At 44.3% G+C, this 13,617-nt stretch overlaps 1 protein-coding gene across 7 annotated transcripts in view; it reads left to right on the top strand.

Moving 5' to 3' along the window:
- The first annotated feature begins 419 nt into the window (after positions 1-419).
- The window catches only part of CKAP5 (cytoskeleton associated protein 5), a 118,096-nt gene continuing 104,898 nt past the window's right edge, over positions 420-13,617 (top strand). For 2 of the 7 annotated variants that reach the window (XM_055142282.1, XM_055142279.1), the window contains exon 1: positions 423-508. The gene's annotated coding sequence lies outside the window, so the exon portion shown is untranslated. Of the gene's footprint in view, positions 509-13,617 lie in introns of all 7 variants that reach the window. The other 5 variants (XM_055142283.1, XM_055142284.1, XM_055142281.1 and 2 more) reach the window with 5 other exon arrangements.

Here is a 13,617-nt window from a genome sequence, read left to right as displayed (position 1 = left end):
TTCTTGTCTTGTTGGGCCGGCGAGGAAGCACCGGTGCACCGGAGGAAAGCGGCTGGTTCGGACCGGCAGCCGGCGTCCGGGCTCCCTTCGCGGCGCCTTCCAGCCGAACACACCCCACCCTCCTCTCCCGCACGCCCTCAGCCGTTTTTGGGAAACGAAATGGCTTTTCAAATTTGGCAGGTGATGACAGCCACTTGGCCATCCCGTAGGCAAAAACACGCCGACGGCTGCGGACGCACGGTTCTCCACACGCCTTTTCGCTCCTACTCTCCAGAGACGCTCAAGCCCAGAGAGCCCAGGACGCCGGCTCCTGAGAGGAAACATGGCTGCGCACGGCCCCTTTAAGGCTGCGGCCGGCGCGTGCCCACTCGCCTTTCAAACGGACCAATCGGCGGACAGGGGGCGGTGCGTCCGGGACCAATAGGCAGCGAGGACACTGCGGGGTGTGCGGCGGCCCAAGCGGTTTCAAACGGCTTGGAGCAGGCCCCTCGGTTCTGACCCGGCGGAGGTGAGTGGGTAGCGGGTCCGAGGCACCCGTTCTGGCCCGGCGGATCCGGACGTCTCGCGGCGCCGAAGGGTCCTGAAGCCCGGGCGGGCGGGGCGGGGTCGCTCGCGGGCGCGCGCCTCCCTCGCCTCGAGACCCCGGCGCGTCTGAGGCGGTGAAGCGGGGCGGAGGCCCGGGCCGCCGCGGGAGTGGGGGGGCGTGGGCGCTGGTGTGCGGCGGCTGAGACCCGCGCTGGGATCCGTGGAACCCGGGGCGCGCCGCGGCGGGCGGCGGCCTCCGTCACGGGGGAAGGACGGGGCGCGGGGCCGCGCCGTGCTGGGTGGCTGAGGGTTGTTCCGGGGCGCGGCGGGTGCCCGGCGAGCCGGCCCTGCCACCCTGCCCCTCACGTGACGGTGAAATGAATGAATGAGTGAATGAGTGAGGTGGAGGCCGTCAGAGCGCTGCGCGCGGTGGGGCAAGGGCTGGGTGGCCCCCGAGGAGGGGACCGTCCGGCACGCCGGGGCCGGGGCCTGTCCGCGCACCTGAGGTCCCGCCACCCGCTTTTTTTTTTTTTTTTTTTTTTGGAATTGCGCATCTTTTCGAACCCTTCGCTTCGGCTCGGCAAGCTCCGCCCTGGCGCCTGGCTCGCTCTCTCCAAAGGGGTCAGTAGCGTACCGTTCCGGCCCCGGAGGTTTGGGGGGGCACCACAATAGGTCCGAGCAGGCCTGAGGACCTGAAAGGCGGGGCGGCGCGGCCAGCCCGAGGCTCCTTTCCAGCCCTTTTGCCGCCCGCTTGGCTGCGCGTCCGAGCAGCCCGGCCGCCACCGCGGGTCTGTCCCTGCCGCGCCGAGATCCACCGCTCCTCGGGTCGTTTCTTGGAGCAGAAAGGATAAAGAAGCGATGTGGCCGGAGCAGCCACGGCGAGTTGAGGGGAAAAGAAATATGCGTGTCGATGATTCGATTTTTTTTTTTTTTTATTTTATGCAGCGTCAGTAAGAGGGTGAAGTGGGTTCTCTGCAGAACTTGCCCCTAATTTATGCACGGCTCTTGATTTAATTCTCGTGGGAGCCGAGGCACAGAATCTTGGCCCAGAAATCCTGCCGGGCTGCTTTTGTGCATAATTACAGTAATTGGAAAACACTTTTTTTTTTTTTTTTTTTTACCCTCCTCGAGAGGTGAACGCCTCATTTTCGCCATCACCCTTCAGATCCCTTCTTTGACCTAAAGAGCCGGTGAGTTAAGCTAACAGTCTCGGGAAACTTTCAAGAAGTCGGAAAGGGTGTGTGCTTTTCGTGCGTGACTGGACAAATGACAGCTCTCTCCTTCAACCATAAGTTGTACGATAAATTTTGTGATCTGGAGAAAAGCGAAATCAGTTCTGTTCGTGGGGGATTAAACCTTGTTGGTAAATTCCCGAGGAAGATTTTTCAGCACAGCCGTCTGAATTAGGTTTACTGCTGTTGAAACTCTGCTGCTGAAAAGGAACTGTGGGTTACAGAAGGCTTTAGTGGTTGATACAAAGTGATCAAAACTTTAAAAGTAGTTGCACTGGAGAGTTAGTACAGCGAGTAGTGCCTTTGCCCTGTATGTGGTGACCCAGGTTTCAATCCTCAGCATCCCATGTGGTCCCCCCTAGTGCTGCCAGGAGTAACTACTGAGCATCACTGGGTGTCCCCGCACCTGCCCCCCCCCCCCAGAGAAAGAACAATGTAAATAAAAAAACTTTAAAATTAGTATAGAAGTGAGTAGTAAAGTGGGTTAGGTGCTTGCCTTGCATGCAGGCGACCCTGGTTCTATCACTGGCATCCCTTATGGTTTCCTGAGCCCACCACGAGTGGTTCCTGAGTGCAGGACCAAGAGTAACCCCATGTGACCTAGAAACAAAAGCAAAAGTAGTAACTTCCCACGAGATTAGATAGCAGGTAGAGCTCAAGTTTTGCACTCTAGGGTGATTACAGAACATAGAGCCAGGAGTAAGCGCTGAGCACTGCTGGATGTGGCCCCAAACCCTCTCCCCCCCCCCAAAAAAAAGTAATAAGACATAAAGCATATTGACTTGGAATACTTTTCCTTGCCACTACCTGAGTAAAGAGACTTTTTTTTTTTTCTTTTTGGGTCACACCTGGCGATGCACAGGGGTTACTCCTGGCTCATGCACTCAGGAATTACTCCTGGTGGTGCTCGGGGACCATGTGGGATGCTGGGTTTCGAACCTGGTTCGGCCACGTGCAAGGCAAACGCCTTACCTGCTGTGCTATCGCTCCAGCCCCTAAAGAGACTTTTTAAGTGTACCTTGAGGTTATGAACACTTGAAGCTTGGAAGAGGCTATTAAAAACCATAAACAGAGGCCAGAGCAATGGTACAGCAGGTAGGGAGGGCATTTGCCTTGCATGTGGCTGATCTGGGGTCTATCCCTGACACCCCATGGTCTCTCCCACACCCCCCAGAGCCAGAAATAACCCCTGAGCATTGCTGGATGTGACCCCAAAAAACCAAAATAGATAAAAACCGTAATCAGCTTTAACAATAACTTGGAATATTGTTACATTTTGATGGGAAAGAACAACTTTTATTCCTATTAGAGTAAAGCCAAGTTCTCCTAGGATCCTTTGCCTTCATGGAGCCTCTTTCACATTCATTTGACCAGTTTGGGATTGATGCCTCTGTGTGTTAAACATTGTTCTAGATCCTGGAACTGGCTGCTGAATCTCTGAAAAAGATCCTCTGACCAAAGGGAGTTTGACAATTTGCAACTTGTTTTTGTAATCACTCAGACAGAGCTCTGGTCCTTAACAAAATAAAAGTCCAAATAGTTTTGTTAGCATTAACTAATGTTTATTGAAAACACAATTGTTTACAGTATGTAGAGTCATTCTTTTTTTTCTTTTTTTTTGCTTTTTGGGTCACACCCGGCGATGCACAGGGGGTTACTCCTGACTCTGCACTCAGGAATTACCCCTCGCGGTGCTCAGGGGACCATATGGGATGCTGAGAATCGAACACGGGTTGGCTGCATGCAAGGCAAGCACCCTACCTGCTGTACTATCGCTCCAGCCCCTGTAGAGTCATTCTTAAAAAAAGTTGCTAAAAATCATACAACTGATAGAGATTGAATTTGAGCCCAAGTTAATCTGTGTCCAGAGATTTTGCTACTTATTTTTAAATTTTCATTAGTAGGGGGGCTATTCCTCACTTGGTACTTGGAGAACCCTGTGATGTTAAGGATCAAACCCAGGCCTTCTGTTTGCAAAGCATGAGCTCCAGGCCTCCGAGCTGTCTCTCTGACCCTTATTCTAATGTTTGATTGAGCTATATGAATTAATATAAATCTGTTAGGAAGAACCCAGGACCATTTTCTGGTAGTTTCACTGATTTTTTTTTTTTGGTTTGGTGTTGGTTGGCTCCAGGAAATGAACTTAGGACCTTATGCAAAATGCTTGGCACGCACTCTTACTGCTTCAATTGTCTCCCTGGCCCTATAATATCTTTTTTCCCCAAATATTTCGTATCAAAGACATAATAAAATATGAATAATAGTTGTGGTTTTTAAAGAGAAAACATGGGACAGTTCAAAACAATATTTACAGTGTAGGAGATGGACCCTTTGAATGGGCTAACAAGAAGATAGAAACTAAGATCTTAATGTGATTATGCTTGATTGATTCCTAGTAGTGTAGGAGAGAGATTTGAGATTTGGGGAGGTCCTTTATTTGGGGTGCCACACTGCATGTGTTTGGGAATTACTCTTGGCAGGGCTCACAGGACCATATGGGATGCTAGGAATTGAATCTGAGTGGGCTGCTTGCAAGGCAATTGCTTTACGTGCAGTACTATCTCTCTGGCTCTTGGTTTGGGATTCTTAAATCTCAGAATATTATTTAGCTCATTTCTGTTAGGGCAGTTGCACTGTCTGCTTAATATATCTCAGAAACATTTAGCTTATTTGTTCTGGCCTTTGTGTTTGTTCTCTGCTGGGAACTTCCCACTCTACTCTAGCCAGTACCTCAAGCCTGTCTTTGTGTTACAAGCTCCATCAGGTTTCAACTCAAATGTCATCTCCTTAAAGAGACTTTTCTAAGCTCTTAATTAATGTAGTTTTGTAGGTCACATCTAACTCACTTTCCTTTTCTGTTTGCTTAAAGAATATTTATTGCTATCTGACAAATCACTTATTGTTTACTTGTATATTGTCTAATTTCCTCAGAAGTGAAATATGAATGTTGATTTTCCTCCGTGAGGTTATCTCAGAGCCTCAAATAATTCTTGAAACAAAGTAGTCTAAAATATTGTTGGACAAAATTGGCCAAAACTTTTGTTTTCTTCTCTATGTGATAAAGTGTTGAACATAAGTATGTAACCAGTTGGCTGCGTGTCTTTGAATGTTGACAGGGCTGGGGAAATGACCTATGGGGCTAGAGTGCATGCTTTCACATTGGAGCCCTGAGTTCAGTCCACACTACATGGTCCCATGAGCACCTCTGGGAGTAGTCCTCAAGCACAGACAAGCAAGTATGGCCAAAACCCAAAAGATGTGAACAGTATTTTAACATACAAATTGATCTGGTTTGGGGGTCATACCTGGTGGTGTTCAGGGGTCACTCTTGGCAGTGCTCAGAGGACCATATGTGTTGTCAGGGATAAACTTGAGTTTACCATATTTAAGGTAATTGTCTATTCATGATACATGATACTATTTCTCCAACCGGAAGGAAACACACTAACCTTGAAGGTTTTTTTTTTTTTGCTTTTTGGGTCCACCCGGCGATGTACAGGGATTACTCCTGGCTCATGCACTCAGGAATTACTCCTGGCAGTGCTCAGGGGACCATATGGGATGCTGGGAATTGAACCCGGGTCGGCCGCGTGCAAGGCAAACGCCCTACCCGCTGTGCTATTGCTCCAGCCCCTAACCTTGAAGTTTTTAACTAAGAAAATTGGGGGGGATGATAGGGTTCAAATTTGTGTTAACAGGGACAAATTTCCCCTTCCAATATAAAAAAAACTTTCAACTCTAAAAATTTTAGAGGTATAATGATCAAAAGTATATTGTAGATATCATTGTTGGAATTTGTCGGATACCTTGTGTTTAAAGGTTTTCTTGTGAAAGATGGTGATAAAATGCTGTCTTCATCATATTAAGGTACACATTATCACTTAGCTAAATTAGTGCTTGTTAGTTTCTCTATTGTAAAATTACTTACCTTTTAGTTTTTAGACTTAAGCCCCTGTAGTGCTCAGGGCTTATTGCTGACTCTCCTCAGGGATCATAAAGATATTATATATGGGTGTGTTTTTTTTTTGTGGTGCCAGAATTAAACCTAGAAACTTATGCATGTGAGACAGATACTCTGCCTCTGAGTACATCCCTGACCCTCAGTGACTATATTAAGTAAAACAAAAGTTCTTTCTGATGTCTCCCAATTTGAATCCATTGCAGATAGATTATTCTAGGCACCTTCCCTTGCTGATCTGTAACTTTCCAATTCAACAGTGAGAAACCTGGTTTCTACTACTGAAATCATTTACTTAATTGTTCAATTCCAGTATTCATGTAAAGTAGTATCAGAATTATTAACTTGTATTCCCATGGGAAATAGCTTAATCAGCTAGAATATAGATAATGCTTATGTGCAGTTCCTTTCATCTTTATTTAGTTTGGTATTTGGGCCACATCTGGCTGTGCTTAGGGCTTACTCCTGGCTCGGAACTCAGGGATCATTCCGACGGGCTCAGGGGATCATATGTTGTGCCAGAGATCGAACCCGGGTCAGCCATATGCAAGGCCTTACCCCACTGTACTATCACTTTGGTCCCATGTCTTTAGTTTTTTCCATTCATTTATTCGTGAAGTTTCTTAGAATAGCACCTTTTCTCCTCTCCACTTCAATAACATGCTTTCGCATTATTTCTAATGCAACTCGATTCTCTTGTCATGGTCTGCATTCTTTTCTAGGGTTTTCTTCAACCTATATAAATGACTTTTTAAAATTATTTTATTATTTTTTGGGGGGAGAAGATTAGGCCTCACTGGTGATACTGGGGACTACTCTCAGCTCTGTGCTTAGGGTTTGCTATCAGCACAGCTCAGGGGATTGTGGTGCCAGGAATGAAATCTGGGTTGTCTGCATGCAACACAAGCATCTTGTCCTTTATCTCTGTCATTGTAATTTTTTAACTTATTTTGTTTTGGGGGCTGCATCTGGCAATACTTAGGCTGTACCCCTGGTTCTGCCTTCAGGGATCACTCCTGGCAGTGCTCAGGGGACCGACCATATGGGGTGCCAGGGATCAAACCTGAGTTGGCCACATGCAGGGCAAATGCCCTACCACTTGGTCTGCTATTACTCTGGCCCCAGTGATTTTCATTTTTATTATAATTTAGATAAATGATTATAATAGTTTAGTATTTATGATTTTGATGTACAAAGTTACTACACTCTCACAACTAAGACCTCCCAGGTACATCACTTTTAGTCCTCCTCTTCTACTTTTGCCATTGCTTGGTAGTACTCTTTATGTTGTAAAGTGATTATGATAATACATAGGTTTTGGGCAGTGCATAATGTAATTAATACACCATTACGATATCATTGAGATTAGTTTCTCTGCTCTGAAATGCTCCTATATTTCCTCCTTCGCCATCCCCTAGCAACTACTGATGTTTTTTACGATCAGCACAGTTTTTCCTCTTCCAGAATGTCATGTAATTGGATTCATACAATTGAGGGATATATCTTGGTCTCTTCTATATAATTGTCACTTTACAACTATAAACAAATGTGAAGGCTATGAACATTGATGTGCACACTTTCATGTATACATAAATTTCAATTCAAAACAAAACAACAACAAAAAAGAAGAAACACTACCGTTAGGTCCATTGTTGGTCTTTACTTAGGACCGAGTAAGACAAGTTCTCACTGGCTGAAACAAAGAGCTTTTTTGGGGCTGAAGAGATAGTTCAGCAATTGAGCACTTGCATTGTATAAGGCTGACCTGGATTTGATCCCCAACTCCCCATATGGTCCCCTGAGCCCTACCAGGAGTGATCTCTGAGTGCAGAGTCAGGAGTTAGCTCCGGGCCACACACAGTGATGCTTACGGGTTGGTTACTCCTGGTGGTCCTCAGGGTAATGATATCTGAAGATTGAACCTAGGTCAGCTGCAAGCAAGGCAAGTGCCCTTCTGGCTGTACTGTATCTCCAGCCCCAATAGTACTGTTCTTATATCAGAAGACTGAAATTTGGGTTGTAAGTCAGATTTCAATCTAAAAATACCTGAGTGATTCTGATGATGCTTATAATAACAGCACAATCACGATAACTACTGTTTACCGGGTGCCTGGTGTTTGCCAGCCAATCTTAATTGCATTGCACCTTGTATAAAGTCACTGAGTTTGTATGATCTCACCTTTCCAGCCATCACCCTCCCCCCTTAACTGTGTTCTAACTGCATGAGCTAATTTCATTCTTTACTCTTACTTTCAAGCTTTCACAAGTGTGCCTGCAGTTGTTTTTGTTACCCCTTCTCACGGACAAGAGCAATAGCACAGCGGATAGGGCATTTGCCTTGCACACAGCTGACCCGGGTTTAATTCCTCCGTCCCTCTCGGAGAGCCTGGCAAGCTACCGAGAGTATCCTGCCCGCATAGCAGAGCCTGGCAAGCTACTCATGGCGTATTCAATATGCTAAAAACAGTAACAACAAGTATTACAATGGAGACACAAAATGTGTAAATCTGTAACTGTACCCTCAAGGTGATTCACTAAATTAATAATAAATAAATAAATAAATAAATAAAAAGAATGTCTAGGAAATACAGAAAAGGAAAGCCTGTTGTACTGGCCCAAAAAAAGGAAGTGAGACTTTGGCTACTAAATTTTAGAAAGTGAAAAAAAATTGGGGTGTGGGTAGCTCGATCGTAGAGTGTGTGCTACGTGTATGGGTCACATGAGTAGCTATTAAAGTGTTAAGTTCTTTGGCTCATCCTTAAGACACATTTCTTAGAAGGTAACCATAATTTTTAAAAATATGTTTTGGGACCAGAGAGATAGTACAGCTTGTAGGCCATTTGTCTTGCACAAGATCTAACAAGGTTTTCTATTGGGCACCCCATATGAACCCCCCCCAGCACTTTTTGCCTTCAGGGTACTCTGCCACTGAGCCACCTTACCAGTCCTTTCACCCATTTAAAAAATTAGTTTATTTGGGGTTTTATTAAATGATTTCTACATATTTTTTGCTTATTAACTCTTTATCAATTATATAGTTTGCAAGTATTTTTTCGCCATTCTTTCAGTTGGCCTTTTTACTCTGTGTTCTGTGATGTACAGATGTTTTAAAGTTTTATGTCTTCCCTTATGCCCTTTTTGCTTTGTGACCTGTGCTTTTGGTGTTATATCCAAGAAATAATGGGCAGATACAATCTTGTGATGCTAATTCCCCTGTACTTTCTTCTAGGGGTTTTATAATTTTAGATCTTACATTCTGATCTTCAGTGCATTTTTTTTTCTTTTTGGGTCACACCCAGAGATGCTCAGGGGTTACTCCTGGCTCTGCACTCAGGAATTACTCCTGCCAGTGCTTGGAGTACTGTATGGGATGCTGGGAATTGAACCCAGATTGGCGGCATGCAAGGCAAACACCCTATCCACTGTACTATTGCTCCAGCTCTTGAATGCATTTTGAGTTAATTTTTGTACATGGTACATGGTATATCTGCATTCTTTTGCATGTGGATATCCAGTTGACCTAGCACCATTTGTTGAAGAAACTGTCTTTTCCGCATTAAGTGATCTTGTCTCCCTCCCCCCCTCCCACCCCACTGTGAAGGATAATTAGTCTGTGTATGTGAGAATTTATTTTTGAATTTTTTCTTAAAAGATAGTCTATTTATCTTTATTCTAGTATCACACTGTTTTGATTACTCTAACTTTGTAATGCATTTTGAAATCAGTAAGTGTGACTCTTCCAGCTTTGTTTATTTTCAAAATCATTTTGGTTGTGCAGGGCTCTTGGGTATTCTGTATAAACTTTAGAATAAATGTTTCTATTTCTGCACAAAGTGCTGTTGGGATTTTGATAGGGATATTACTGACTTTGTAGATCATTTAGAGTAGTACACATATCTTAATACTTGGTCTTGCACACCATAGATATAGGCTATTTTATTATTAGTGTGTCTTTAATTTCTTTCAAGTTTATAATTTTCAGTGTCAACTCTTTCATCCTGGTTAGATTTTTTTAATGTAATTTGTTCTTTTTAATGCTATTGTTAATTTAATTGCTATCTTAACCTCCTCAGATTATTGATTATTGGTTTGTAGAAGTGCAGCTGAGGTTTTTATGGTTTTTTAGCCTGCAGTTCTGCTGAATTAATTTTAATGATTTTCTTTTGTGGAATAACTAGGATTTCTACACACAAGGTCATTATCTGTGACCAGAGATAATTTTACTCTTCTGTTCTAATTTAGGTTCCCCTTTTCCCCCTTTTTCTTGCCTAATTGCTCTGGCTGAGACTTACAGTACTTTAGTGAAGAGGATTAACTATCATGACTAGTAATGGTTAGCTTCCTGCCTTGCTCCTGATCTTAGAGGAAAAGATTTTATCATTGAGCATGCTCTTGACTGTGGACTTTTCTGTTCTCTTTTTATCCTGTTTGAAACTTTATTTAAATACCATGATTTACAGAATTGTTCATAATACAGCCATCTCAGGTATTCAGTATTCCAACACCAATCTCACCACTAATGTCCCAAGTTTCCGACCCCTTCCCTCCTGCCCCCATGCCCAGTCTATCCCTTTAACAGGCAGAAAATAATTTTTGTATAATTTATATTACCTGCTATAGCACATATCTCATAATAGTGTTACTAAGGTTATTGTGAGAGGATTTGCTAAGCTCTTAAGTGCTATTGGTTAGTTGTTAGTTGAGCCTTCTGTGCTATTTTCTCTAATTGAGCTTAGTGGGCTTCTTCCTGCTGGGCTGTAAGACACTCTTGCCACTCGTGTTCGGTGCTCTTGAGCCGATGTATATGGACTGGATTGGGATGGCTCCTCCTTGTGCTCTGTTTCTTTGTGTGCCGCTGTGCTCTCTTCTGTCTGTCTATCTCTGTCTCCGTCTCTGTAGTCTCTCCTATGGTCTCTTCCAATCTCTCTCTGGAGTCCTTCTGCTTCAGTCTCACTCACTTTTGCTTCTGACTCTGACTCTGATTCTTCCTCAGTTTGTGCTCTTTCTTTTCCCTGCTGCTGGCTCCGATGACTCCCTGATTCTCTTTCACTCTGTGCTCCACTTCTGTGTCTTCTCTCTACTTCTGTGTCTTCTCTCTCCATTTGTGCTCTGCTTCTGTGTCTTTTCTCTTCTGTGTCTTCTCTGCTGCTTCTGTGTCTTCTCTGCTGCCTTCCCCCTCTCCACTTCTCTTTCAGTCTTAGTTTATATAGCAATCACATAGGGTGGTGACACAAAGGTGGGTTGAACATTAACAAATCAACAAAGAGGGATAAGACCACTCCTCCAGGAGATTAACAAAATCTCATCTAAAGAGATTACTCCAGATTACTACTCATAGTAATCCGTTCGAGGGCGGGATCCCATCCCGGGTGTGTTATTTTCTTCTTTCTTCAGCCAGTAATCCACTTAAATAGTTATAGTAAATTTACTTCTAATATTTCTGCAATGTCATTCTGTATGAGCACAGTAAGAGATATATCAAACTTAAAGTTTGGTTCTTTCTGAGGATATCTCACTACATATTCCAGACCACAGTCCTCAGGCCAGGTTAGTCTTTCTAACCCCAGCAGGGTCCTAGTCTTGCCGTTACTTTTGGATCATGACAGCATTTGTCTATGAGCATGCTCTCAATTTATAGTTGAGTATTGTGGCGCTTTGGCCTAGCCCATTTCAGTGCCAGGGTAGCTCACAGCTTGCCCTGGGTCCATGCTGTCTCTCATCGGGACCCTGCTTTTGGGGTGCTAGGAACTAAGGGCAACTGAGTCGAGATAGCAGATGCCCAGGAGTAACTGATTGGAGTCAATCAGCTCCAAAGTTACAAAGCATAATATTAACTGTCTTCCTGTGTCCATACAGAAAGGACATTGCTTTAAGGTAAACTAAGTTCCGTGTGGCAAGGCTAAAAGGACAAACCCAGTGTTATCCTACACACTCGCACTGCTGTGTCACTAGGATTATTCAGTACCATGGCTTTTTGGGCCTACAAGGTTTGAAGCTTGGCAGATTCTCTCCAAGATTGGTCATGAGGCCAGACTGTTGAAATGCCAGTGAGGGAGCCAGTGTGAGTGGGTGGAGTGCTGAGCCCTCCAACAGGGCAGGGACTCAGCCTGCACAGTCCTGAGATAGCTCCAGTGATCTGGGCCTGGAAACCAAGCATACGAGGTTCTGTGCAGCAGCACCAGTGGCTTTTCTCCACTTGTGGGCTTTTTTTTTTTTTTCTTTTTGGGTCACACGTAGCAATGCACAGGGGTCACTCCTGGCTCATGCACTCAGGAATCACCCCTGGCAGTGCTCAGGAGACCATATGGGATGCTGGGATTTAAACCCGGGTCGGCCGCTTGCAAGGCAAATGCCCTACCCGCTGTGCTATCACTCCAGCCCCTTGTGGGCTTTTCTTAAGTGACTTTTATTACAAGTAACTTTCAGTATCTTTTATTCAGTAGTCTTTTTGGTTGGTTGGTTTTTTAACTATCTGTATCTATCCTCCTGTGCTCAAGGATCACTCCTGACCAGGATCGGGGACCATATGTGGTGCCTTGATTGAACTCTCTGGCCCCTGTTCAGTGTTTTCATCAATGGAGGGTATTTAAACTTGCCAAATGCTTTTTCTGCATCAGTTGAGATGATGTGGCTTTTGACCTTTCTATTAATGAGAGACAATATTATGGTGTGCTATGCTGATTTTGGTATAGTTGAACCACCCTCACATTCCACGGAATAAATTCCACATGGTTGTGGTGTATCACCAAATTAATAAATGTCATTTGCCAATGTTTTGTTGAGGATTTTTGCATCAATATTTATCAGCAGTATTCATCTTGTCGTGTCTTTGGCCTTGTTATCAGGACAACATTGGCCTCATATAAATTGGAAATATTCCCTTTTTTTTCTTTTTGGGAAGAATTTCAGGAGAATTGGTGTTAATTATTTAGGTGTGTGGTAGAGTTTCTCACTGAAGCCATCTGGTCCTGGACTTTTTTTTTTTTTTTTCTTTTTGGGTCACACCCAGCGATGCTCAGGGGTTACTCCTGGCTTTGTACTCAGGAATGACTCCTGGCGGTGCTTGGGGGACCATATGGGATGCCGGGGATCGAACCCAGGTCAGCCGTGTGCAAGGCAAACGCCCTACCCACTGTGCTATCGCTCCGGCCCCTGGTCCTGGACTTTTTTTTTTTTTTTTTTTTTGCTTTTTGGGTCACACCCAGCAATGCACAGGGGTCACTCCTGGCTCATGCACTCAGGAATCACCCCTGGCGGCGCTCAGGGGACCATATGGGATGCTGGGATTTGAACCCGGGTCAGCCGCGTGCAAGGCAAACGCCCTACCCGCTGTGCTATCACTCCAGCCCCTGGTCCTGGACTTTTAATGTACCACTTTTAAATCCTTTTCCAGTAATAGTTGATAGATGTGGAGTGTCCTGAGTACAGGCCTTAGGAAGCTCTGCTTTGAAGGTGATACTACACTTGTTCTTGATACCACAAATTGTGCTAAATATGAGTAGATATCTTGGAAGTTCTCATTCTTGGCTTATATTATAGAAAAGGGAAATCAGTTCTTATTTCTGACTTCTTAATCAGTGTTTTTACCTCTTACCACATATTTTCCCTTGTCAGGTATAAGAAACTGATCATTAAAACTTTGCATTTTGAGAGGCCTTTATCTCCCTACCCTACCCTAACATTTTTGTTGGGTTTTAGTTTTCGTCTATTTCTGGCTTGGTGCTTAGAGTACTTAGCAATTTTTAGGGATCAGACTCAAACCTATATGCAAATTGTGTGCTCCAGTCTCATGAGGTAATTCTGTTCCCTGAATAACTACTTTTTGAATAAAGTAGTATTATTTTAGTATTATTTTAGTGTAGTGTCATCTTTTTGAATAACTAAGAATGGCGGATTAATGTC

This window comes from Sorex araneus, chromosome 6 (genome assembly GCF_027595985.1).
Source record: "Sorex araneus isolate mSorAra2 chromosome 6, mSorAra2.pri, whole genome shotgun sequence".
In the NCBI taxonomy this organism is placed as follows: Eukaryota; Metazoa; Chordata; class Mammalia; order Eulipotyphla; family Soricidae; genus Sorex; species Sorex araneus.
The sequence above is the reverse complement of the archived record's forward strand: the minus strand, read 5'-3'. Positions and strand labels throughout refer to the sequence as shown.